A 26,584-nucleotide genomic window follows, 5' to 3' on the forward strand; every position below is an offset into this window, starting at 1 on the left:
TGATTTGATGTGTGATGCCCCCTGAATCAATTATTTTTGAAATTTTTTGATTTGATTTGATGAGTTGCGTATGATGTGTATGATTTCGTGCATGTGAAATGTGGGGAAATTGATTCATCTCCCGATAAGTTACAAATGTTATGGTATAGGGGAGACCACGACCATATTACAGGTCCATTCGGCTAACCCTAATTTCATTTTCCTCCTATAAAAGGGGAAAAGGGCTTGAATTAGATTCATTTGTGCTTTGTTGACTTTGGAGAAAGAGAATTTGGTCTGCAGAGAAAATGCCTATTCCTTATCATAGACACCGTTTCGAGCGCGTTCGGAGGTACCGGAGACCTGCAGCGTATGGACCACCAGTAAGTCAACATTTTTGACCCTCTGTTGACTTTTCATTTGGTCATTTTTAATCATTTTTTTGATTTTCAAAGTTTGGTTTTAGCGGTTTAGCACATCTAGGGCATAGATTAGCGCATACGAAGTTTTAAGTAGCGCATCAAGCCGGATATTAGGGGTCGGGTCCGAAATAGATAGGATAGCGCATAAAAGAAATAGGTTAGCGCATATGTGTAGAATATCGCATGGCAACCATAGGGTAGCACGTCAGGTCAACAGGTTAGCGCGTAGGGTAGACCTAGCGTATAGGGGTCGCAGGGGTTCGCATAGGTAAGGGGGTTTAGCGCGTAGGGTTAACCTAGCGCATAGGGTCAAACGGGTAGCACCTAGGAAGTGTAGGTTAGCGGGTGGGTAGGGTTTAGCGCATAGGGTGGGGTAGGTTGTGCATGGGGAAAAATTTTTAGCGCGTAGAGTCAATCTAGCGCATAGGGTAAATAGATTAGTGCGTAGGAAAAACAACCTAGCGCGTGGGGGAGTTTTAGCGTAGCGGGAGTCTGTTTTAGCGCATCTAGAAAATTTTTGTGAGATGAGCCGAAATGTAAATTTGTTTGCTTTGTCTGTCATGATTTTATGGATTTGTCCAATATGAGTGTTGGTATAACTTGTTTTGATTTGCGATTTTTCAAGTTATGTATAGATATCAATGTGGTGTTTTGATCAAAATATGATTTGTTTGCTTACCATGTTGCAAGTTCAATGTGTGAAGCCTGATTTGTGTTACAAGTTGATATGGGTTGGAAACTTGAGTTATTTTACAAGCTGATATGGGTGGGAAACTTGAGTTGTTTTACAAGTTTATGTGATTGTGGAGACTTGAGTTGTGTTACAAGTTTTGATATGGTTTTTGATAACTTGAGTTATTTTAGAAGTTGATATGAAATGAGAGGATTTTGAACTTGATGTAAATGAGCAAATTGTTTCATGTTGTTGATGTGAGTTTGATTTTGATATCTTTGTTTTGATGTGGAAACTGATATTGGATTTGTTTTGCTTGTTTGACAGGAGTGATTGGGTGTGGTCCAGTCACGGGAGAGATTTCCGAGGCCGTGGACATTCATACCATGGTTGTCGCAGGCCGATCTCGATATCATCGAGAGATGTGGTTTGAATTCTCTCTTGGATATGCCTCGGTTCACTGTGAACCGAGGGCTACTGACACCTTTGGCAGAGAGGTGGCATAGCGACACCAACAACTTCCATTTTGCCACTGGAGAGATGACAGTCACACCAGAGGACTGTTACAGGATCTTGCGCATTCCTGTAGTAGGTGCCTACGAGCAGTTAGAGGAGGGTGGTACAGAGGCACTGCACCACATTTTCCAAGATGATACAGTCTGTGGCTATGAGATCCCATGGCAGGAGTTTCTAGACCTGGATTACGCACCACTGCCATCCGTACTAGTAGGCTTCATTGTTGGATTCCTTTGTCCTAATCGCAGGACAAAGGGATTTTCTGTGGGATGGGGGCTGGTGTTGGAGGAGATGGTTACGCAGGGCCGAGGTTTTCATGGGGGTCAGCTATGCTGGCCCATCTATACATGGGCCTGCATGAGGTAGTATACCTCGGTTACGGCAGTTTGTCAGCTGGCGTGACATTATTATAGGTATGGTGCTAGGAGCACATTCTAGCGGCGAGGCCACTAGCAGACAGAGACAGGCCTGTAGGTGTGGCATATGCCTATGGATACAGGGGGCTAGTTGTCTAGCATAAGCTGGGCAAACTAGAGCATTGGAGGAGAGTGCTGGATGATATAGATACGGTCACTTGGCGATCGTACATAGGATGTGAGGTGTGGGCCGAGGATGGGCTGGAGATGCCCTTTGTATTCATGACCAGGTACCTGATCAGGAGGACCCCATTCATGATTGAGAGGTTTGTGGTGACCCGAGTTTTGAGACAGTTTGGGTGCCAGCAGGGTATTCCACAGGGATCGTGCCTATATGCACGGTGGCGGTAGGATGTGGCTGATTAGGGGCCGACCATTGATAGTGGAGTGGCGGTGGAGGAGTTTGTGGGGTTGGCTGGGCAGATATGGGATTATGCCCCTGAGATTCAGGATGCGAGCATGATAGATGAGTTTGCTCGATTGTTTGCTGCGTGGGCGGTGGCCAGGATATCTAATCCTGAGGAGATGAGGCCAGCCTTTGATGATGATGAGGAGGAGGGAGACGACGAAGATGATGGGGTTGATGGAGGAGGAGGATGAGGGAGAGGAGCCAGAGGGAGGCGGGGAGATAGAGGGAGGAGAGGGGATAGAGGTGTGGATAGAGCGGTGAGATAGGTGGTGATAGATAGGGGGAGAGGTGGATTGGCTATTGGAGCCGGTGAAGAGGGGAGAGTGGGGGAGGTGTTAGCTGCAGTGGGTGGTACAAAGGAGGCTAGGCAACCAGTGCAGAGGAGGACGGATGTACTCCCACCTCCAGCACCGAGGATAGGCCGAGTGGGAGGGGTTCCTCCAGCATAGGTACCGCTACCGGTTTGGGTCCCAGGTCATATGGAGGATGCTCAGATGTGGACCCTACAAATTACTGTTCAGCAGTTGCAGGCACAGATTTTGACCTATCAGCGGCAGATTTCTCAGTTGACCACTGAGCGAGATACCGAGATAGAGCGGAGGGGACGAGCGGAGGAGGTGGTGTTGAGTATGCAGAGAGCAGTGGTGGGTGGTCCGATGAGAGACACCCTAAGAGAGCTGGCGTTGAGAGCCCAGGAGGTAGAGTACTATCGGCGGCACTATGAGGCTGTAGTACCCAGGGATCACCGAGTACAGAGCTTTGCACAGTCGAGATCTAGTCGATCTCGAGATACTGGGTCACGATCTGAGAGCCGAGGTGTCACGGGGCCACCGAGACAGGACCCTCCTGGAGATCCAGGAGCGGGTGCATCTGGAGCGAGACCATCTCCATCAGGGGATAGTCATACTTGAGAGATGTGGTCTCTGTTGTATTTTTGGATCATTGTTATTCTTTGTACTGGACATAGTTGTGACACATTTTTGTACATTTTGATCATTTTTGAGATATATATATATATATATATATATATATATATATATATATATATATATATATATGGCACCATTTTCTTTGATCATGTGGTGTGTTTATATGGATGCATGTATTTGGGTTATTTAGTTTATGTGATGCAATGCTTTTAAATAGATGATATAATGTATGATGCAGGATGTATGCTTTTATATGCTGTGAGATGTATCTTGAAAATGAGATGTATGATGTGATATGCAGTGTGATGTATCTTAAAAATGACACATATGATTTGATTTGCAACTAAATGTAAAATGATATGCAATGATGTTAAAATGATATGCAACTAATCATTAAAATGATATGCAAACATGTTAAATGATATGCAACTAATTGTTAAAATGATATGCAAACATGTTAAATGATATGAAAACTAATTATTTTTGGTAGCATCCGCATTCTGTATTTGCCATCCGATATAGCCATTTGTTTGCTTTCTTTGTAGATATCATCACTGAACATTGATTTGTTTAGGATATGTTGAAAATTTATACAAGCATAATGGTATAATTGAACCATAATGACCTAAGAAAAATTTACATGATATTTGATTTTGCAAGATAGCACAAGCGTCAAGGTATAATTGAACCAGGACGACCTGAGTGTGTATTGCGTAAACAGACAAGATTAAATCATTTGTATGCATGAAGTGGAATCAGGCCTTCAGTGATATTTGATGTATCACGTCTCGAGGCAAGTATTCACATAGTACAAGTGATCGCCTCCCAGACAAAAGACTAAGAAAATATTGGAAGTTCCTCTTGATCTCAAGCTTTTGAAGCATTTTGTGAGATAAGAAAGAAAATCCAAATTTGAAAAAGTTCAAAATGCAAAAATAGTCAAGATTTTTATGCAAGAATGCAACATTTAGTACTTCAGAAAATCATCCATCCTTGGTATTTTTGTGAATTGTTTTGTTTTGATTTTTGCGATGAAGCGTAGTTTTGTTTGTTGGATGTCATGCTTCTGAGTTTTGCAATAGTTGTGATGTCTTGAATGTTTGCAAGTTTTTGAACAAGTTAATGCCCCTAGTTGAGTGTGCCTCTTGATATGATCATGTACAGTGATTTCCAAGCCATGGTGGGATGTGGTAAGAGGATATATATAGACAAATCAGGATAGTGACTATGCTAAGTATGTCTTGAATGGATATTTGCTAAGTGTTGGGCAATGGCTGATAGTGTTTGTATGGATAAAATGGTATTGATATAGATGGAGGAGCTATTCTTTCACAAGAGCGCCTGTTTACCAGGTTTTCACAATTTGTTTTTATTTGTACTTTATGTTTTTGCTTTTTTTGGATTTTTTTGATTGATTTTTTTTTTTTTTTGCTTATTTTGGCTTTTTCCATGCACTAGGCCACTTAAGTGTAGTACCTCTTTAGATGGATGCTGTTAGTTGGTTCGTCGAGCACATCTCCTTCAAAATTTGTTAGCTAATAGGCTCCTGATCCATAGACTGATATGATAACATAGGGACCCAACCAATTAGGTTCAAATTTCCCTTTCTTTTCTCGATCTTGTTGATTTCTTGGATTTTCTTTGAGGACTAGGTCACCAACCTTGAAGTTGCGGGGGATGACTTTGTGATTGTAGCTTCTGCACATGCGTTGCTGATATGCTTTGAGATGAGTGTAAGCATGTTGGCGTCTTTCATCTAATAGTTCAAGTTCTTGCAGCCGGTTAACTCGATACTCTTCATCCAGGATTAAACCTTTTAAAGAGACTCTGAGAGATGGGATTTCTACCTCTAGGGGTAAAATGGCCTCTGATCCATATACCAATGAGGATGGTGTTGCTCTTGTAGGTGTGCGGATGCTGGTTCTGTATGCCCAAAGTGCTGGATTGAGTTGTACGTGCCAATCTTTGCCTGCATCATTCACTGTTTTCTTGAGGATTTTCAGTATTGTCTTGTTAGATGCTTCCGCTTGACCATTTCCCTGTGGGTAGTATGGTGTAGAGAACCTATGTTGGATTTTGAATTTTTCACATAGTTCTTGGACATCTTGATTCTTGAAGGGCCGTCCATTATCTGTGATGATTGAACTTGGAATACCATATCTGTAGATCAGATAATTGAGGATAAAAGAGGCAATTTGTTTCCCTGTTACTGTAGTCATGAGAATTGCTTCTATCCATTTGGTAAAGTATTTTGTTGCTGTTATAATGAACTTGTGTCCATTTGAAGATGAAGGATGAATTTTGCCAACTAAGTCCAGTCCCCACTGACAAAAGGGCCAGGATGTTGTAAATGGCTGCAGTTCCTGTGCTGGTGCATGTATGAGATTACCATGGATTTGGCATTTAGGACATTTCTTGGCGAAGTGATATGAGTCTTTTTCCATTGTAGGCCAGTAGTATCCCATTCATAGAAGCTTTTTAGCAAGAGTAGTACCACTTGAATGTGTGCCACAAATACCTTCATGAAGCTCATGTAAAGCAGAATCGGAATCATTACGATCAAGGCAACAAAGAAGAGTACCATCTAGACTTCGACGATACAAAGTGTCAGCGGTAAGGGTATAACGGGTAGCTTGTCGGATAAAGTTACATTTTTGGTTACGGGATTGGTCAATGGGTAAGATATTGTGCTTGAGGTAGTCGTATATTGGTCCATATAACGGAGAATCTGAACCAGTCAAGGCATAGATAACCTGGGATTCAGAGTGGTCATAGGCGGGGGAGAACAGTTGCTCTACCAGGAACTCGTAACGACTCTGTTGCTCTGGAATTTGTAGTAGTGAAGCGATAGTAGCCATTGCATCGGCTGCTTTGTTGTTTAATCTTGGTATTTGCTCGAAGGTGATGTGAAAAAAATACTGTTTGAAGTCATCCACCATTCGCTTGTAGGGTAGTAGCTTGTCATCCTTTATCTGATAGTTGTTGTTGATTTGATGGACGACTAGTTGTGAGTCTCCATAGACTTTTAACTCTGTGATTTTCCATTCTACGGCCATTTTGATGCCTATTACCAGTGCCTCATATTCAGCCACATTATTTGTGCATGGAAACATAAGCCGATATGATTTTGGTATAGTGTGTCCTTCAGGAGTGATGAACAGAATGCCAGCACCAGAACCATGTTGTGTATAGGATCCGTCAAAGTACAGGGTCCATTGTTTAGTAGAAAGAGCAAGAACGTCCCTGTTTGGAAATTCAATCTCCATGGTGTGTTTGCTTGGTAGCGGTGCTTCAGCCAACTGATCTGCCATTGCTTGTCCCTTGATGGCTCATCTTTCTATGTATTGGATGTCAAATTCACTGAGAATCATGACCCATTTAGCCAATCGGCCTGTAAGAGCTGCCTTACTGAATATATATTTGAGAGGATCAATTTTTGCTACTAGCTTAATGGTATGTGCTAGCATATAATGTTGGAATTTTTGAGATGCAAAGACCACTGTTAGGCAAGCCTTTTCAATGAATGTATAGTTGAGTTCATAGCCATTCAATGTCCTACTGATGTAATGTATGGCGCGTTCCTTCCCTTGTTGATCTTCTTGTGCCAATAGTGCCCCCAGTGATATATCTGTTGTTGAGATATATAAGATAAGAGGCTTTCCTGCGACTGGTGGTACTAGAACTGGTGGATTCATCAGGTACTATTTGATTTGGTAAAAAGATTCTGCACACTTGGCCTCCCATTTGAAGGGTACATTTTTGTGTAGTAAATGGTTAAATGGTAGACTTTTATCTGCTAGCTGAGCGATGAATCGCCTGATTGATTGAAGTCGTCCCTGTAGAGATCTGAGTTGACTGATATTCTTTGGTGGTGGCATGTCCATAATGGCTTGTATCTTTGTTGGATCTACTTCAATACCTTTAGCTGAGACAATGTAGTCTAGTAACTTGCCTGATGTAACCCCGAAGATACACTTCTTAGGGTTGAGCTTGACCTGGAATTTCTCCAATCGATCAAAGATCTTTGTTAGGATGCTGAGATGTTCGGCTTTGGTGAAGGACTTAGCGAGTAAATCATCCACATAGTCTTCCATAAATGTATGCATCATGTCATGGAATATTGTCATCATTGCTCTTTGATAAGTGGCCCCTGCATTCTTCAAGCCAAAAGGCATAACATTCCAACAGTACGTTCCCCAAGGACAGGTGAACGCGGTTTTATCTTGATCTTTTGGGGCTATTTTGATTTGATTATAGCCTAAGAAACCATCCATTAGTGAGAGCATTGTGTGGCCTGCTGTGAGATCTACAATGATGTCGATACTGGGCAGAGAAAAGTCATCTTTTGGACAAGCTTTGTTGACGTCTTTGAAGTCAGTGCAAATTCTGATACTACCATCTGGTTTTGATACTGGAACGATGTTGGAAATCCATTCCGCATAGTCAATGGGTCGGATGAATCCGACATCTAATAGTTTCTTTAGTTTAGTTTTGACCATGAGTGCCACTTGTGGATTTATCTTTCGTAGCTTTTGCTTGACTAGCTTAACTCCTGTAGAAATGGACAAGTGATGCATGATTAAGTGTGGATCTACTCCGGGCATATCAGCATATGACCACGCAAAGTTAATTTGTTGTTCTTTAAAAAAAATGATGAATGCTGATCTTTCTTCCTCTGTCAGAGATTCTGCAAGGTGTAGATTTCTAACTGCGTCTGTGGTGCCAATGTTGATTGATTGAGTGGGTTCAATCAATATGGGTGATCGCTCATGAAAGTGCTCAGGAAGAGTGTCAAGTCTCCCATCGTTAGGTGCCTTAAAAAGGTTGTCACCCTCAGATGCATCCTTTATTTTTACTTTTTTGTGATCTAGAGCTGCCATTGACTGGTTTTCAGCATCAGATCCTTTATTTGGTTCATTTTTGCGACTGAGAGACTTGGCACTCCCTGGTTTGTAGACATCGTTACTTTGTTCACTGGTAGAGCCTATTTCCGTATTTACGGTACATAGGTAATGGATAATAGATTCATCATTTGGGAAATTTGGTATATCATGTGTTTCAGGTTCATCCTAGTTAATGAAGTCAGGAAAGACAAGCGGTAAGGAATCATTAGGTGGATCAAGTTCGGCTACTGTGAGTGTTAGGACGGAGTTCTCATCGTGATTTTTCTTGGTTTTAAAGAAGTTCAGGATTTTGTCGAGGTCTTCAATGGTATTATCTTCCACATAGACTTGTTCATAATGTTCCTGTTCGCTTTCCTTGGCATCATAGATATTTTGTGGTCCAAATTCAAGAGGTCTATCTTCTGCATTATGTTCTTCTTGAGAAAGGGATATAGAATCAGTATCATCCAGGACATTTGTAGTAGCATTGGAGCAGGTACCCCATTCATATTCATTGGAATCTGTCTCATAGGCATCATCCCAGATTCTATTAGTGCTGTAAACTGGTATGTTGTATGGTGAAAACAAATCTTTGACGATGGATACCATTTTGATGGTTTTTGTTGATTCTGTATCAGATCCGTCTTCTACTTTCTAGATTTGTTCATAGACTGTGCTTCCTCGGGGAGGAATAACGGTATCTGGAGATGACATGATTTGTTTTTGAGACATTGGTTTTTGAATATGAGCTACTACTATAGATAGGGCCTTCTTATGACTCAGAAGCTTTCCCTAATGCAACTTCTGATCTTGACGTTCCCGTGCCTTGCGGATTATTTCTGCTGATTCAAAGAGTGCTTCCTGCTAGGATTCTTCTTTGTACTTCTTCTTTACCTTCCATTGAGGTTTTGTAGTTGTGTGTGGTGGCCGTTTCAATAGGAATGTGAGTTTAGAACCCAATCCTTCTTTGTTTCTACTAGGTTGTGAAGGAATATCTATAGGTTCAGTGACTCCTTCTTTGCGTTTCCCAATAGGTCCTTTACCGCCATATCCCATTTGCTTCATGATTAAGTAGCCTTTTCCATACAGGTGTGTTGGTAGAACAATTTCTAGAGCGGCTGCTCTATGATCTTCTTCCTCATCTTTGTATAACCAGCTAAGAATGTCCTTGTCTTCTGATTCATGTGCTAGAGTACCCAATTGGATGAAGGTACCATCAAATTTAGTGATGGGATGAGTGGCCAGATGTGTTGATGTAGCAGGCAAAGCATGCGATCTAGGTGATGTTGGCAATGTGGCCAAACATAAAGGCTCCAAAGAGTATTCTCCCATGCCTTGGTCTTTGATTTGCATCTTCTGCTTGAAGTCTCCCAATAAGGAGTTGGGCTTTGCTGTTTGTAGATCTGATGTCAAGGATCACTGCTTTTCTCTATTATGAGGAACCAAACTGTCTTGGGCTGCCCCCATTGCGTTGCAATGTTGAAATGGATTATGATCAGCTGCTATGGAGATTTCTTGTCCATCATAAGGAAACTTGACACACTGGTGATACGTAGAAGGTACTGCTTGCATTTCATGTATCCAGGGTCATCCTAACAAGATATTGTAGGTTAGATCTATGTCTAAGACTTGACATATAGTATCCTTTTGTACTGGTCCTACTTGAATAGGTAATATCACTATTCCTTTAGAGGACCTTTCCTCATCATCATATTCTTTTATGGTAATCTTCTTGCAAGGATCAATAGATTCTTCTGAGAAGCCTAATGCATGGATAAGCTTTAAAGTACATATATTAAGTCCGGCTCCTCCATCTATTAAGACTCTTTTTACTTGATGTTTGCAAACAATGACTTCAATATGGAGAGGAGTATTATGCGGATGACTTAATGAAACATCGTCATGTTCTGAGAAGGTGAGGTTATGAGGGCTAGTCATATGGGCGACCATGGCTTGAAATCTATCTGTATCCAAATTTTGAAGGCTCCGTGATCATTATTTGTTTTGAGACCATCCATCGTTAAGTCACCTCGATCAATCATGTCCTGTACTATGTGTTTCAATCTCATGCACTTGTTTGTTCTATGACCCTTGTTGTGATGGAAATCACAATAGTGTGAATCATTCCACCAAGGTGGTTTGATTGGGGGTTCATAGTTGCTGATTGGAGGTAAAGAAAGAATCTAGTTTGCCAAAAGTTCTCTGAATGAGGATTCTAATGATTGTCCCAGTGGTGTGAAGATACGCTTTTGGAAATTGTTCGTGTTGTTGCGTGAATTGTTGTTAGGTCCTAGATTCATGTTTTTGCTTTGAGTATCGTTGGTGTTGTTTGGGTTGAGTTGTCCTTGATTGGTGTTTTGCACATATGTGTTAGCATTTGTATTAGCATTTTTAGGATTTTTCATGTTTTGAGGATTTCCAGACAATGCGAGCACTAGTTGTTTAGATTTGGGATCATGTGTTTCATTGTTGCCTTCGTTTTTGTTTCGAGTCCAAAATCGAGATTTGTGAAGGTTGGTGTTGTTCTGGTTATTGTAGTTTGATGAATTTGTTCCTTCTTTGTAAAATTTGAGTGTTCCCTTTTTGACACATGCTTCCTCTACTTGAATGCCATTTTCAATCAATTTAGTGAAAGATGGTATGCATTGAAGTTTTAGTCTATAACTCATTTCATTATTCAAGTTATCGATGAAGATTTCCATTTTCTCCTTTTCAGGAATATTGCGAGGGTATCTGGATACCATACGTCGCCAGCATTGAAGGAACACCATGAATGTTTCGTTGTTCTTTTGTTTGGTGTTGCAAACATCTAGCATGGTTATGGCATGTTGGATGTTGTAGGAATAGTGGGTTATGAATTTGTTAACCAACTCATCAAATGATCTCACAGGCGGTGTAATTTTGGATAACCATTCCATTGTTTGTCCTCCCAAGCTTCGTGGGAATAACCTCATCAGATAGGTGTCATCATGAGAAAATTCAAGACTCATGGTGCAAAATTCTCAAACATGATCCCGGGGATCACTTTTCCCATCATATTTGTCGAATTTGGGAACATCTGAGTTTGGAGGAAAAGGTACCATGTTCAATCTTCTGTCAAATGGATAAGGACAGATTTCGTTTATAGAGTACCGCACTGTTGTCCCTTGTTGCATATCTTGTATTTGCCTTTGCAACATTTGCATTTGTTGAGTAAGGGCAACCAAAGGTATATTGTCTTGTCGAGGGAAAAGTTCTTCCCTTGTATTTGTTCTCAGCTGAAAAGGTGTGGTAAATGGTATATTTTGCTCTAATGTTTCTAGCTCAGGTATACGCATTTTTGGTATGCGTTGTTCTGGAATGTGTTGTTCAGGTATATGTTGTTCAAAGTTATGGGTTTGTTCTTCTCTTTGTTGTTCTTGATATGCATATTGTCGAGATCTAGTTTTAAAGATGTTTGGGTCTAAATCTTCGGGAAGTTTAACGCCTTTACTTGTAAGCATGAGCAGATATTTTTCTTTGTCATTTTCCATAAGCTTTTCTACAAGTTTTTGGAATGAAGGGTTTTCTTGACATTCCCGAAGAAGTGCTTCAGTAATTTCAGGTTCTTCTATGGGTGGAATTTCAAAAGGATTTGATAATCTTCGATTCATACTTGATTCTGCGTGTGTCTCGCTTTGTTGGTTCTTTTGAGAGCGAGTAACAGGCATTTTAGTAGAAACTTTCGGTGATGAAGGGAACAAAATCCTCTTCGATGTGTTGTTTGGGGGTGGGTGGTTCTGGTCGAGATGTGTTATAAGTGATACACTCATCGGGCAAGAATGCTGGATTGATTTTTCCACTGCGGTTTATGGTTTGATTAAAAGCAGATTTTTGACAATATTCTCTTGTTTTCAAAGGTTCTTTGTCAAATTCGCTAGATTTGTTTTGGATATAACGTTTGACGTGATAAAGGAATACCCGATGAGATTTGAATAGGTGACGATTGATGTATAAGAACTTGTTTCTTTTGATGAATCTGGAAAAACTAGGTTGTTGTTTCTTCAACGTGATGTTACGATAAAAGTTCTTTCTTCTCAAAATATGAGGATTAGTCATGCATGAGTGATCAATGGTTTCCTTTGATTGGTTTGAATTCAGTTGATTCTTGTTTGAAAAAATTTCAAATCTTACTCTATCAGAATGAAGGTTTAGATGCCCCTTCACGACAAAGTGTGTCAAATGATATGGATAAAAGCCTCCCGATCTGGAAACTTGATTTGACAATTTGAAAATTTTAAACAAGTGTTTTGAGATAAAAATCCGTAAGATGGTAAAGGATTTTGTTGATACTGATGATGAAGTTTCCGGATTATGATAGGAGAGACATCCTCTATCGCGCAATTCGTTTAGGATTCTGACAACGTTTGTTTTGACACAAATTTAATGCAAGAAATAGTTTTAATGGTTTGTTTGTCACTCTGTTTTGATGAAAGATGATGTTGATGGAAAAAGGCTTTAAAAAATGTTTTTGAAAATTTCAAAATTTTTCCCGGTTTTGTTCTTTGTTTTTCTGTTTTGGATCACGCGCTAGAATAGAGTCTACATGCGCTACTGAAATTCCTCTATGCGTTGAAATAATAACGATATGCGCTAGGCTGCCCCCAGACACGCGCTAAAGTTTTGACTGTTTAAAAATTGTTGTCTAACAGTTGGAAAAAACCTATGCGCTATCCTGGGTCTATCAAGCGCTAACTGCTGGACTTTATGCACTAATTATTGGTTTGCACGTGCTAAGCTGTTGCTTCCACGCGCTAGACTATTTTTTTGATGTGCTAAAACGTTTCAACACTGATTTGTCTTGGGATAAAATGCTATTGTTTGGAACCGATGCGCTAACTTGAGGTTTGGATGCGCTAACAAAAGTACTCTACACGCTAAGAAGTTGCTCTTATGCGCTAAACTGCCCTGATTTTTTTCTTTGGTTTGGTTTTTGTGAATTTTGAATTTTTGTTGTGAATTTTTCAAGTTTGATGGATGATTTTCTGAAGTAATAAATGCAAACACAGTATAAAAGGCACAACCATTTTGCCTAATCTAACAAAAAGTGTATGTTCTACGAGGATGTGTTCAAATCCCCAATGTTTTAACAGGTTTGGATACAAATAATACACTTCAGAAAGACTCTTTAATCAAGGGTCATAAATAACATCATAGCCCACTAGTCTCGATACTCTGTCAGCTCAAACAGCCGTGTCACCCCCTAGAGGGCACCCATTTTTTTGCCTTTTGCTAGAAATTAACTCAAAGTGAATTGCTTCACAGTTGAATAGTTATCTTGGGAGATATATGGTGAGTAATCTTGGGGGCAAATTCTTCCCCACCCTTGCACTATGATGTTATAAATGTCTGGTTACTGACTCGGTTCAAAGTTTCTATTTCTATGGTTCGTAATCAGGCTTCCCGTTCGGGTGTCACTGATAAACTCCCTCAAGAGGCTTCCCAACCTTTAGAACAAAGGCTTTACGTATCTCAAGGATACTGGGGGAAGGCTAATCGCTGTGCGCAACCGTTGAAAAGGACTTTCGTCACTTTCCACGTTTGATTATAGTGGATGGAATTCTTGGTGTCAAAGCCATTCCCCACTTAGGTCGTTCCCTTCACACTAGCCATTAATGATTTTAAGAGTTGATTCCAACTCCTTGGGAAGGCAAGCCTGCTAAAGGATGTAAATGCTTGAAGTACAAAAAGCTGTAAGAGTGGTCTAGATTTTTGATCACCCAGTTAAGGGGAGAGCATATTCCTTCCACTTTCGAGACAAAGCAATCAAGTTGGTTCTTTTTATCCTTTCAACTCAGTGATTTGCTAAAAATCTATATGGAGATGTTGCTCCACGAAAACATGGTGTTTATTTTATCCTTTCAGGGCAATGATTTTCTGTTCTATGAAAATGAATTTTGGTCAACAAAGTAAATTCGATGTTTTGGTCAGCAAAAGAAATCGCTTAAAAGAAAATGGCCCGCTCCACCTGCAAGAAAATTGTTAGTCCTGCCAAAAGTCAATTGAATAGTTAGAAAATCTAGATTTTGGTGGACTTCTACAAGTCTAGATTTTATTTTAGTTACAATTGTAATTTCCTTGCTCACTGTCTGTGATGCGCTACAGAAAGGACTGTACGTGCTAAAACAATATCGTTATGCGCTAAAACAATATCTTAATGCACTGCACTGTGTTCCGGATGCGTTACTCTGTGCGTCGGAAGCACTGCTCTGTTTTTCTCCCACGTTGAGACCTGCAAGAAAAGTACTGATTTGATGCACTAAAAGATGGTTTTTACGTGCTGGCTGATGGACTTAAAGCGCTATATGGTAAATGGGATATGCTATCTGATAGACCCGACGCGCCAATCTATTTTGCACATGCGCTACTCTATTTTTCGTCTGCACTGAGACCTACAGGAAAATTTTAGTGGGGTTATGCACTAAATAAAGGACTTTATGCGCTTAAGTAGAGACCCCACGCACTGGACAATGGACTGGATGCGCTACGCTATTTACTGGATGTGCTAAACAGTGATTTGAACGCGCTAATTCATTTTTCCCGCTTGCCTGCAAAAGTAGTTAGTTTCAAAAACTGATTTGATATTTGGGGTCGGGCCCCACGGTGGGTGCCAAAAATGTATGCGGGAAAAGTGGGCTGATAAAACTCAATATGTGAAAATATTGCTAAATGACTTGTCCACACACACACACAGGACTTGTTGGTGCAAGCTACGGAGTAACGACGTATTACTCAGCTTCCCAAGGTGGGTCCCATGGTTCTCTATCTTATAATGTCCCTCAAACCAATGTTTTTGCTCTCAGATCACTGAGCAAAAAGGTTTAGGGATGGCAAATGCAAGAACGAGGGATGCTCTGATGGATTTTAGTATGAAAGGTATGCTAAACTATGTATGATTTTAACATACAATAAACTAAATGATAAGATGACAAGATTAGTATGAGTACTATTCTAACATGATATATTTAGTCTATGATTGAGCTAAAATGATAAAGAAAGTATTCTAAACATGCATATTTAGACTAATTTCTATTCTAAAGAGAGGCTAAATGATGAGCATAAAATGATATATGAGAGCTTAAATGTATTTGAGCATAAGTGTGATACTACAAATTTTTAGGATGATAAAATGGAGGAATGAGAGCTCTATTTATAGCAAAAATAGGGCAATGGATGGTCAGGATTGAAAGAGTTGATCAAGGGTTGAGTTTGAAAGTTGGGGATCCATGTTTGCAATTTGCACCAATAAAATGGTGACAAGTGTCAACATAGGGTTGGGTTGAGAGAAGGGGTTGGAGGCATTAAATGCCTGAGAAGACCTTATGGTTATCTAGAAGGTAAGGGTCAAGCTTAAGTTAGGATTACCCACTGGATTAAGAGTTAATCCAAGGATAAACCTTTGTGCAAATGATTAAGAGATAATCATGGTCAAAGAATTAAAGGCCTGATGAGACCCTTGGGTTGAGTGAAGGTTGAGTTAAAAGAAATAATTTAACCATGTAAGAGGGTTTAAGTTTAACCATTAATGGTTATTGAAGACTTTGGAGGATTAAGTGGTTGAAGGTTGGAAGCCTTTAATGGTTATCAAAGACTTTGAGGAATGAAGTGGTTGAAGACTTGAAGCCTTTAATGGTTATCAAAGAATTCGAGGTTTGAGAAGTGACTTCCCTTTGCTTAGGGATGTGACAAAGTTTAGAAGATGGGTTAGGCTAATTAGAAGTGATTAGAAGAGTCTAGAAGAGATTAGAAAGGGGTTTAGGAAGGCAAGTGGGAGATGTAGGATTTTGCAAGTGGATGGAGGGATAATAGGATTTAATTGAATTAAATGATTTAATTCAATTTGGTTGCAATTTGGGGAAATTAAATAAATTAGATTTATTCAATTTAGGATAACTATTTAATTAAATTTGTATTTAATTAAAAGTGGATAGGGGGGATTTAATTGAATAAAATGATTTATTCATTAAATGGGTATGGTGAATTTTATTTAAATAAATCGAGTAATTTACTTAATAAAATAGAAGAATGTGGATAGTTTAATTAAATTGGATTTAATCAAATAGAGAAATGAACATAAAATATTCATTTAGGAATATGGTCATTTTTATACGTCTACATTTATATTTTGTGGAAATGACTCTTTATGCAAGAACTTTGGAAATGAAATGAGCAAAGAATTTGAGATGTCATTAATCGGTAAGATAAAGTATTTTATAGGTTTATAGATATTTGTGTGGGGAAAAAAGTGAAACTAAGCAAACATGCCCTAATCTCACTTTCAATCACACATTTGTGGAATACGAAAGAGCCTAGAGGTATCACACAATTGGCTACTTCTTTTTGTGGAAGAGAGAGCCACGGGCTACCTATTAGGATTTCTATTCCTTTGTTGTAATTGAAAGATAAAATGATGCAAGTTCAATTCCCAACCCCAAAGTGCAAGTATGAACTAATAACAAGATTGCAGAATTGAACTTAAACTATAGAAAGCTATAAACACAAGAATAAGACAAGAATGAAAATGCGTACCCAGAGTCAAAATCTGAGTGAAAATGTTCGGGACGGGGGCGCGGGCGCCACTATCCTGATTCTGCCCCTGAAACTGCTCCGAAAACTGCTGTTTTGCAACCTGGAAAGCTGTCAAAAATGCTAAAAACTGCTATCTGATAGAAGGACCAGGGCGCCCAGCGCCCCTGTCCCAGGGCCCAGGGCACCCAGCACCCCTGTCCTGGCAGGACCAGGGTGCCCCACGCCCTTGTCCTGGTCTTTTGCTCTGAAATTTGGTGCGGGGCTCGGTTTCTGTCTACTTCTGCCGGATCTGCAACTTGTGGCGTCTCCTGAATTCTGAAACCTGCACTTATATTTGAAAGGGTGTGGTGGGCGGCTATATAGGGTTTTGCCTTAGTCAAACCCCCGCTTTGGTGATTTCCACCTCCACGAATAGCCAAGTTGTATTGTAAAAGTAATGTGTGTGCAGACCTTGTGTGTGTGTAAGATCCTAAAATGAAAGTAAGCAAACTAGAGCAACCTAGAAAGTAAACCCTAATTGCTTGTAAATGATAATGTAAATGCTCTAAATCAAGATGCAAAGTGATCTAAAGCATGAATAAATGAGATATTGAAGCTTATGCAAAGACATGAAAACAACATGAAATCATACCCAACCCCCAAGGGAGGGGTACAAGCCAATCTTCAGTCGGTGATCTCCTATTATTCTTCGATGTCTTCCAAGCCCTAAATGGATGAATGGAATTGATAAATGCTTGATAGAGGGATGTTGAATGTTGTTGAAGTCTTCAAAGATCTGCTCTTTCACTGCATATGAGGTTCCGCAAAGCTAAAATCTGGATCCTTTCCAATGAAGAAAGAGAGCTCTTATGTATGAAACCCTAGGTCTTAATTCCAACTTTTGGCCGACCTAGAGATTGAATCCCCTGCCAATTTCTTGGGGTTAAGCTTTATTTTATGATTGGATCGTGCTCCTAAAATTTTGAGAAAAATGTCCGGGACCATGTGCACGCCGGGCGCCATGGTCCTGACAACTTTTCACCAAATTTTCAGGGCCGTCGGATATGATGATTTTAGAGCAAATCCCAAAGTTACAGGTGATTTTGAGATGTTTTGACCCCCGAAATCAAGCCCCCAAGTTCAAAATAGGACCTAATTAGGGTTTTTGATTAAATGATGTATTGGAAGAATAAAATGAAAGGGGCACACTTTAATGAAAGGGCCCAACTTTATGATATGGGAGATGATAAAATAAGACCCTAGACCTAATTAATTTAATTAATTAAGTGCTAAAGGGGAAATACAATGCAAAATGCAAGATGCGCCAAGGTGGGTGCTAAACTAGGTGTGAAATTGTACCACCCTAGCAAGTGCATACAATTTACGATGCTACAATATTGCAAATGAAAAATGAGATTTTCATTACTCAATCCAAGTACATAAAGGAAATCTTGAAGAAATTTGGAATGGAGGATTCAAAACCAGTAAGTACTCCTATGACTACCAACTGTAAATTATCAAGGAATGATGAATCTGCATCTGTTGATGAGACACTTTACCGATCCATGATTGGAAAGTTGCAATATGTTGTTCACAGCAGGCCAGACATAGCACATGCAATAGGTATAGTTGCAAGATTCTCTGCAGATCACAAGGAAACACACATGACAACAATCAAAAGAATTTTTAGATACTTGAAAGGCACTGAGGATTATGGCTTAGTATATCAGAAAGGAAATAACTTTGATTTAAAAGTTTATATTGATGATGATTGGGCAGACAACATTGATGATAGAAAAAGCACAAGTGGAGTAGCTTTCTTTTTAGGAAAAAGACTAGTGAGTTGGCTTAGCAAGAAACAAGGATGTTTTTCACAATCAATAGTAGAAGCTGAATACGTTGCTGCAACATTGAATTGTATTAACATAACATGGATCAAACAACTGTTGGAAGGTATAAATGAGAAAGTTACCAAGCCAGTAACTATATTCTGTGACAATACTAGTGCCATTAACATTTCAAAGAATCTTGTTATGCACTCTAAGACGAAACACATCTCTATCAAATATCATTATCTTAGAGAAGAAGCTCAAGAGAAGAAAGTGGTGTTGGAGTATGTTAGCACAAAGGAACCAATAGTAGATATCTTCACCAAACCACTATCGAGGGACATTTTTGAGTATCTCAGAAGTAAGTTAGGAGTCCTACCCCTATCTTCTATTCACTGATCGAGTTCGGTGAAAGCATCAATTCGATGACTCTATAGAATATCTTATAGGAGTTGATGCTGATTTACACACTTTAGGAGGTTTTCTAAAGGTGTGTAGATAACAATACAGGAAATAGGAATTGAAGACAAAATGCTTTGACCGAGACTAAGTTGATACATCACAACAGGAAATCACTTCATACAGGAAGAAATAATGTTTTAGTTCTTTACTTTTTGGCATCGTTGTCATAGGGGGAGAAGACTAGAGAAGACTGGAGAAGACTGAAGAAAAGAAAGACTGAGAAAAGAGAATTATAATGTATGGGGGAGAAGACTGATGACAGGGGGATAACATTTCAGCATTTCAGAATATCACAACAATTCGAAGCAATTAGGTCAAATCAATTGGTTTTGCCATCAATGCCAAAGGGGGAGATTATTGGCATTATAACAGACAAGGAGAGATTGTTGGCATTTCAATAAGGATATTGAGAAGGTTGTTGATGATTATGGATATAACTGATTAAGGATGATTTACTGTCTTAATATTATTATTTTGTCATTGATGTCAAGAAATTGATTTTCTAATTCAGTATGATGTTGCCATATCTTAAGAAGTATGATTTGATGAGTATAAAGATGTCGGTAAAAGACACAGAAAGAATATGATGAATAAGGGGATGAATAAGTTATTCAATGGGAAACTATTACTGAGTTAGACAATGATGAGATCATGATGTTTAGATTGTTTTGATATCATACATATGTTATTTATTGTAAGGTTAATACTATACTATGTTACCGAGCAAAGAACCTAGTCGGTAAACCCTAAGGAACCTAGTCGATAAACCCTAAGGTTATCACTATCGGTTAATGAAGATAGAGTGTCTACAGAGTAAAGTTTAGTATTTACTGAGTTGTAACTGAGCTGTAATAGAATGCATCAAATGGTTACATGCATTATTTAATGAAGGGAGCTAATGATTTGGAACTGATTAAATGATTGGTATGCCGTGATTGTTAAAGAATATATGGCAAAGGAAAATTGATAGGAAGATCTACAACTTAGATTGAACCGCAATACCCTAGCACAAGTTCCAAGAAATATATGCAAGTTCCAAGGTGGGGTAAAACATTTTTAGATCGAAGAATACATTGAACCTGGTCAAAGTTTGAAGATCTGATGGCTATGATTGATCATGGGAAATGTGATCAAGGAGATTAAGCGGTTAGCTATTGTTTATAAATAGGGAACTGTTGATAAACAATGTATGCGGGAAAGTGTATGCATAGGGATGCTACATAGTAATTACCGAGAACAGAAGCTTGAAGAACTGTTTGTATAACAGAGTATAGAGCCCAGCAGATGGACAAGATTAGTTCTATTTCTAGATTGTATTGAGCAAACAAGAATCTGCATTAGCATTTTAGATGTGAAGTTGCAGATAGATTTTTATTACTGTTATTTTGTGAAGTGACAGAAAATCTCTTAATCGAGTGGACTTAACAATCTTATTTGTAAAACCCTCTAGCAAGGTGACATTCTGATTGAGTGTTTGAAATCCTTTAACAAGGTATCTTCTAACAAGGTGAAGATCCTAACAGATCTGAGGGAAATCCCTTAGCCGGGTCACATCTAGCAATGTGTTTGTAATCTTTAATAGGATTTGCTTTTAACCGAGCATACTCTAGAAGAGTATATTTCTTAGTGGGTCTGAAATCCCACAGTGGTTTTTCCCTATTTGGGTTTCCATGTTAAATTTGGTGTTATGAGGTTTATGATGTTTATATGCTTTTGAGTTTGCATGTCTAATAGTTTTGGTTATATCTCTGAAGTATATGTTACCGAGGTTGAATCTGATGTTTTTATGGAAGATTAAGTTTGTATGATTCACCCCCCCCCCCTCATCTTATCGGCTTGGCATCTATACTTATCTTTAAGTATCAGAACTTAAAGATTGTTTATCGGATGTTGATCCGATTAGATAATATATTGTCTCTTTTGAAATACACCTCAGCACAGGTACTTCACTGGTTGAGTAAAAACTAGTTACAACCTGAATGTATTCCTTGGTTATTGTATGAGTTCCCTCTAAGTACATGTTCTCACCATGAACCTGACTCAAGATAATTCAGATATGCTCTTCTTCAAAATCTTAAAGGAAGTAAGCAACGTTGTGAAAACCTTTCTTGAAAACCCTAATATACTCTGTTTGAATTTTCTTGTTCTCATCACAAAGTGATTTCAACTGAGTATATATAGATAGTAATCCTAGATCCTCAATTTTGAAACCAATATAGTTGGACAAGTATCCCTTGACTATGACACCACTAGGAACTTGTGATAATGCATTATAAGACACAATCTTATCTTATTTTACAACTTCCATAGGTTCAGATGTGATCATTAATTTTCCTATTGACTTTGAAGATGATGCCATTTCAGATAAACTAGATTTTGTAGCAAGAATTTCAAGAAGTACCTTATTTCACACACATTGCCTCATTTACCGGTTGAATGCCCCAAGTGCACACTAGTTCAGTCTTCTGCAACCTTCAAATTAGCTCGAACATACAAATCTTAATGCAACTTCAACTGAATTCAGCTAACAAACTCTTCTAGGCTCTGCAAGTGCTCAAAAGTCTTTTCTCGAATGCGTTAGAGTAAAAATAACAAAATAAAAACTCGCTCTAATTCTTTTTACCAACTGCATTAATTGCTCATCCTTTAGGGTTACAAACCCTAATTACACCGCTCAAGGAAAAACTGGTTGATAACTAAATGACAAAAAGTTATCAAAATTTCATGCTTTCAAATTCTCTTACCACATATTCACTTCAAGGGGTCTAGAGGTGGATTTACCATTAAGCTCCCCTTAGCCATATGAAAAGGCTTAATTCACCGGTGTAAGATTATATTCACTGGGTGAAAGAATAATTTGTTCTCTTGGTGAATCATCACTCTTTTTCTTCCAAGTTCAATTCATTTCTTCAATATTTAACTTTCTGCTTTCCTTTCTCATCTTTAGAAGGGTTGACCGGTTGGTTCTTCTTGGATCTGCAAAATTTTGCCAAGTGCCCCGGTTTGTTGCAGTGATAGTAGGCCATACCAGATGATTTCCAAGGTCCTACGTTTTCTCTTTTGGTTCTTCTTCTGTAGTTCATAGCCACATGACCAATGTTATTACAGATGGTGCAAATGACATTTGTTACCTTTTCCATCTCAAGTGGACTAAATCATTTGTTGTAGGGTCTTTGCCAGTTCATGTTGACGCAGTTGTCAAAATTCCTCATCTGGTTACCATTTGGTTTTGGATGCATATGTGGTACAGGATTATTTGCTCCATATCTGCACTCGACTGATCTATGACCATACATTCTACATGTGAAGCAACGACCTTCAAATTTTTTCGACACATACTTAGCATTACTATTGTAGCTTGCATTTCTGTTAGGTTTGTCTCTACAAACATCTGTAGTGTGACCATGTTTATGGCAAATAAAACAAACATGTTTAAAGAACTTCTTACTGGTAGGTTTCTTGATCTTAGGAGCAGATTTGTTCTTAAGAGTGTTTCTATTTGTACCAGATGATTCTCCTTTCTCAGATGTGTTAAAACCAAGTTCGGAGGTATCACCTTTCATCCTTTGTGATTGGATTTGTTCTTCCAGCATGGTAGAACTTCTCCAATTTCTCATTCACTTCAGTAAGCTGTCTGGTGAGATCTTCATTATGCTTTGACAAGTTCTCTCTTAGAGATGATGCTAGTTCAAGATCTAGCTCTAGGTTCTCTTTTTCTTCTCTTTCTGCAACCAAATGCTCATGCATAGTGACATTTTCCCACTTGATCTTTGCAATCTCTTGATCTCTTTCCTTGATAAGATCTTCAACTATTCTTTTGGCTTCTAGTTCCTGACTCATGTGGATAGTAAGATCTTCTAGCACTCTCCTCAGATTTAGTTTCTCAATATTTAAATTGTCAATTTCCTTAGCTAAAGCATCAACATTAGCCTCATCTGAAGAACTATTATCAGATATTTCTAATAGTTGTTCAGTTAGCTCTCTCCTTTTGACTTGTGAAGATTTTAGTTTGACCCTAAGGTTTTCAAGCTCATTTCTACTAGCTTCAAGCTCTCTAGCCATCTTAGAGTAGCTCATGTACCCCATGGTGGTTTCAAGGCTCCCTTCTAGGCGATTATGCTTCAAATAAGTTAGGCTCTGATACCAATTGATGGACTTGAAAAACACTGAGAGGGGGGTGAATTAGTGACACCAAAAATAAATCTACTTCAAACACTAACCGGTAGATGAACTTAACAAAACTTTTAAACACAATGCATGCAATCCAAAATGATATAACAACATCCACAATAAGTAAAACATTCACCATAACACAAGTGTTTGTATGTGGAAAACCTAAATAGGTAAAAACCATGGTGAGATGGAACTCACAAGTTAACTATCTGCAGTAATAGATAAATTGACTGGTCAAGGTCTACAAAGTGCTCCACTGGGTGCGAATCTTGTTAGAGATCCCAAAGCTTGATTCAAAGCTTATAAACTATGAAATGTGGTACCCTGTTGGGAGTAACCTTGGTGGAGGATTTATGAATCCAAACTAATGGATCACCCTGTTAGAGGATTTGAACAATGAAGCTTATTAGACCTTACCCGGTTAGGGGATTTTAATTCTGTTGTAATTGTGAGAATACAACAGGATTTATTTGATCTGTCTGAGTAGCACAATACTTGCTTGATCAGATCCTTCTAAGCATATTCAACACTGCTTCTCATTATACTCTACAATTTAACACTTTTGCCTTTGCACATAACATATCACTTTCACTCTTCTAAAATAATTCATTGTGATGTCAATATATAGACATTTAGATTTCATGTTGGCCTCAAGAAATCATAACACAATTACCTAGGTGTAGTTTATCTAGTCAAGTGATCATAACTCATCACAAAAATACTGCCAAAAATTGTCGGTGGTGATAACTCATCACACAATCTATGAATACTGGTTGGAACACTTAATATCAGTTAGAGTTAAACCTCTTGAATTTGACGCTTCTAAGATAGTCTCCGTTGGATCTTCATATTGATGTTGAGACATATATAATCAAGTGGTTATCTTCATGCATACACCGGCTGTCTCCAAGTACTGGTTAGAAATAAACCTTTAGTATATCGGTTGTAGTGTAAACAACTTGAAGTTACATAGGTAGAAAATATAAACATATGTGTGTGTATGTGTTTCATCAATGCCAACATATGATGAATTCATTACAATCATCATCAAGCCAACAATAATATGTCTAGACGAAGCTGCCTTGTGAATTTAAGAAAAAGTCACCAGGACCATGTTGAAAGTGCACACGGTCCTCTGAAAAATCTGCAAAACCAAAAGGATTTTTCCATCTCTATAAATGGACTCCACATTTGCAATAACAGTTGTGCACCTACAACCTACACACATAAAATAGAGGAAAAGGGATTGGGATTGGGGGTTTGCCTTTAGGTCAAACCGTAGTTCTGGAATTAACCAAATGATGAAAGAAAGTACTTGCAAGTAAATGTAAATGTAAATGAAAGAATGAAATGTAAATCACCTCAAGGGAGGATGTAATAGAGATGTAGATAGAATTGCTTGTATGGAATTGAATGTTGAAAGGGATCTCCTCTACAATTGTTGAATCCTTTATTTGAATGCAACACCTAGCCTTGAAGGGAGACTTGAAATGCTCAATGCTTGAAAGGGATGCTTGAATGCTTGAATACTCTTGAACGTGTTATTGCTTGAACTTGTAACTTACGAAGACCTGTTGTTCCTCAAATGGGAGGGTGAATGTGACTTATCTATTCATTGATTAGGGTTAATAGGTTGATTTTTTGTCATAGGCCGACATAGGGAAAGTTTTCCCGCTGCAATTGCAAAGATGAATGCACAAGATATGATAGAGAGGGCTCAAAATAAGGTAGGGATAGGGGCTCCACGCTCCTATCCTTCCCTTATCTAGGATGGAAACTAGGTTCTGGGTAGTGCAGAGCGTAGAAAAAGTACAATTTTTAAGGGATTGAGCAAGTCAGGTCTCCAATCAGGCTTGGGGATTCGATTCACCAATGTGAAGACCCTAATGTGGTAAAAAATTGCAAGGGTCTGTTACTACTTATCAAGTTGCCATTAGTTTTATGTTCAAAGTTATTCTATATACTCTAGTTGGTTATCTCCATCAAGATATTCAGTCAGTATGCACAGTCCAGTCGGTTATTGAAGAAAGTAGTCTCAGAATGTAGTATACACTGAGCTATCTATCGAGTATCATTTCATGTCTACCGAGCAACAAAGATGACACACTGAGTTGTTATACACCAAGTGAAACGTGTTACCAGATTCATTGAACCTGGACATACATATGAAAACATGTTACAAGATCAAGGAACATCTAACCATTATCACATTGGAAATTTCACTTAAAGATTGTGTATGATTTTAAGGTCATCTAACCAATGAAATATTTTGCATGATTATTCATTCGATAAAACATGTTTGTAAGATCGAAGCAATGAATGGATCACCGACATGAGAGATCTATTTATACAACATGAGTTAAGAATTAAAAAGTGTGTGTGCATGAGTGTAAGAAGACTGTTACAGAGACATAGAGGTCACCGAGAAGGTTTTCAGAGAACAGTCAAAGAACAGAGTAAACAGAAGGGTTTACCGAGTTACTATATGGGTTACCGAGGTATGCTATAAGCAAGGTAATCTATTCTGAGCACATAGAATCTGCTATAACATTCCAAATGTAAAGTTGTAGATATTTGTAATGATTTATTATAATATTTTGAAGTTGTAAGAGAAACCTTTAACAGGGTAAAAGACTCTAATCAAGTCTATAAATTGTAAAGCCTCTAACCAGGTGCAACATTTTAGTTTAAGTGTTGTAAAATCCTTTAGAAAGGTAGATCTAACAGATCTTGTTACTCCTAATAGGGTAAGCTATTAGAAATAGCTAAACATGTAGCTCTAACCGAGCACTCTTTATTATTGCAGTAGTGAAGTTGTGGGTGCCATCCCCACCGCAGTTTTTCTCTCTAACCAAGAGTTTCTGCGTAACCAAAATATATGTGTTATGGAGTGAATCATGTATGATTGTTATCTATTTGTTTTAACTTTATATTATGTTACTGCACTATTCGATTTATGCATAACATTAGAGTTATTGTTGAAGAAAAGTTTTGAAGTACTGATTCACCCCTCCCCTCTCAGTACATTAGCTTTCCATATTGGGCCTAACAATTGGTATCAGAGCTTCAATCTTGGAAAAAGGTTTAACTACCTAAAGAGAAAGATCTTATCAATGGAAGGCTATAAACAATCTCAGAAGATTGTGTATCTGCAAGAAGAGCTGGATCATGCTAATCAAGTGATTGCAAACATGCAAAGGCAAATGCAAAAATCTCTGAAAGTAAGAAGAAGATTATCTGATGATTTGCAGGACTCTCAAGAGTTAGTGGAACAAATTGAGACATCATCTGAGAATAGTATATCTGAAGAAACTGAAGAAATGATTGGAGTATTGAGAGAAAAGAACAAAGCACTGGTTGATCAACT

The sequence above is a fragment of the Cryptomeria japonica genome, chromosome 9, assembly GCF_030272615.1.
Source record: "Cryptomeria japonica chromosome 9, Sugi_1.0, whole genome shotgun sequence".
Taxonomy (NCBI): Eukaryota; Viridiplantae; Streptophyta; class Pinopsida; order Cupressales; family Cupressaceae; genus Cryptomeria; species Cryptomeria japonica.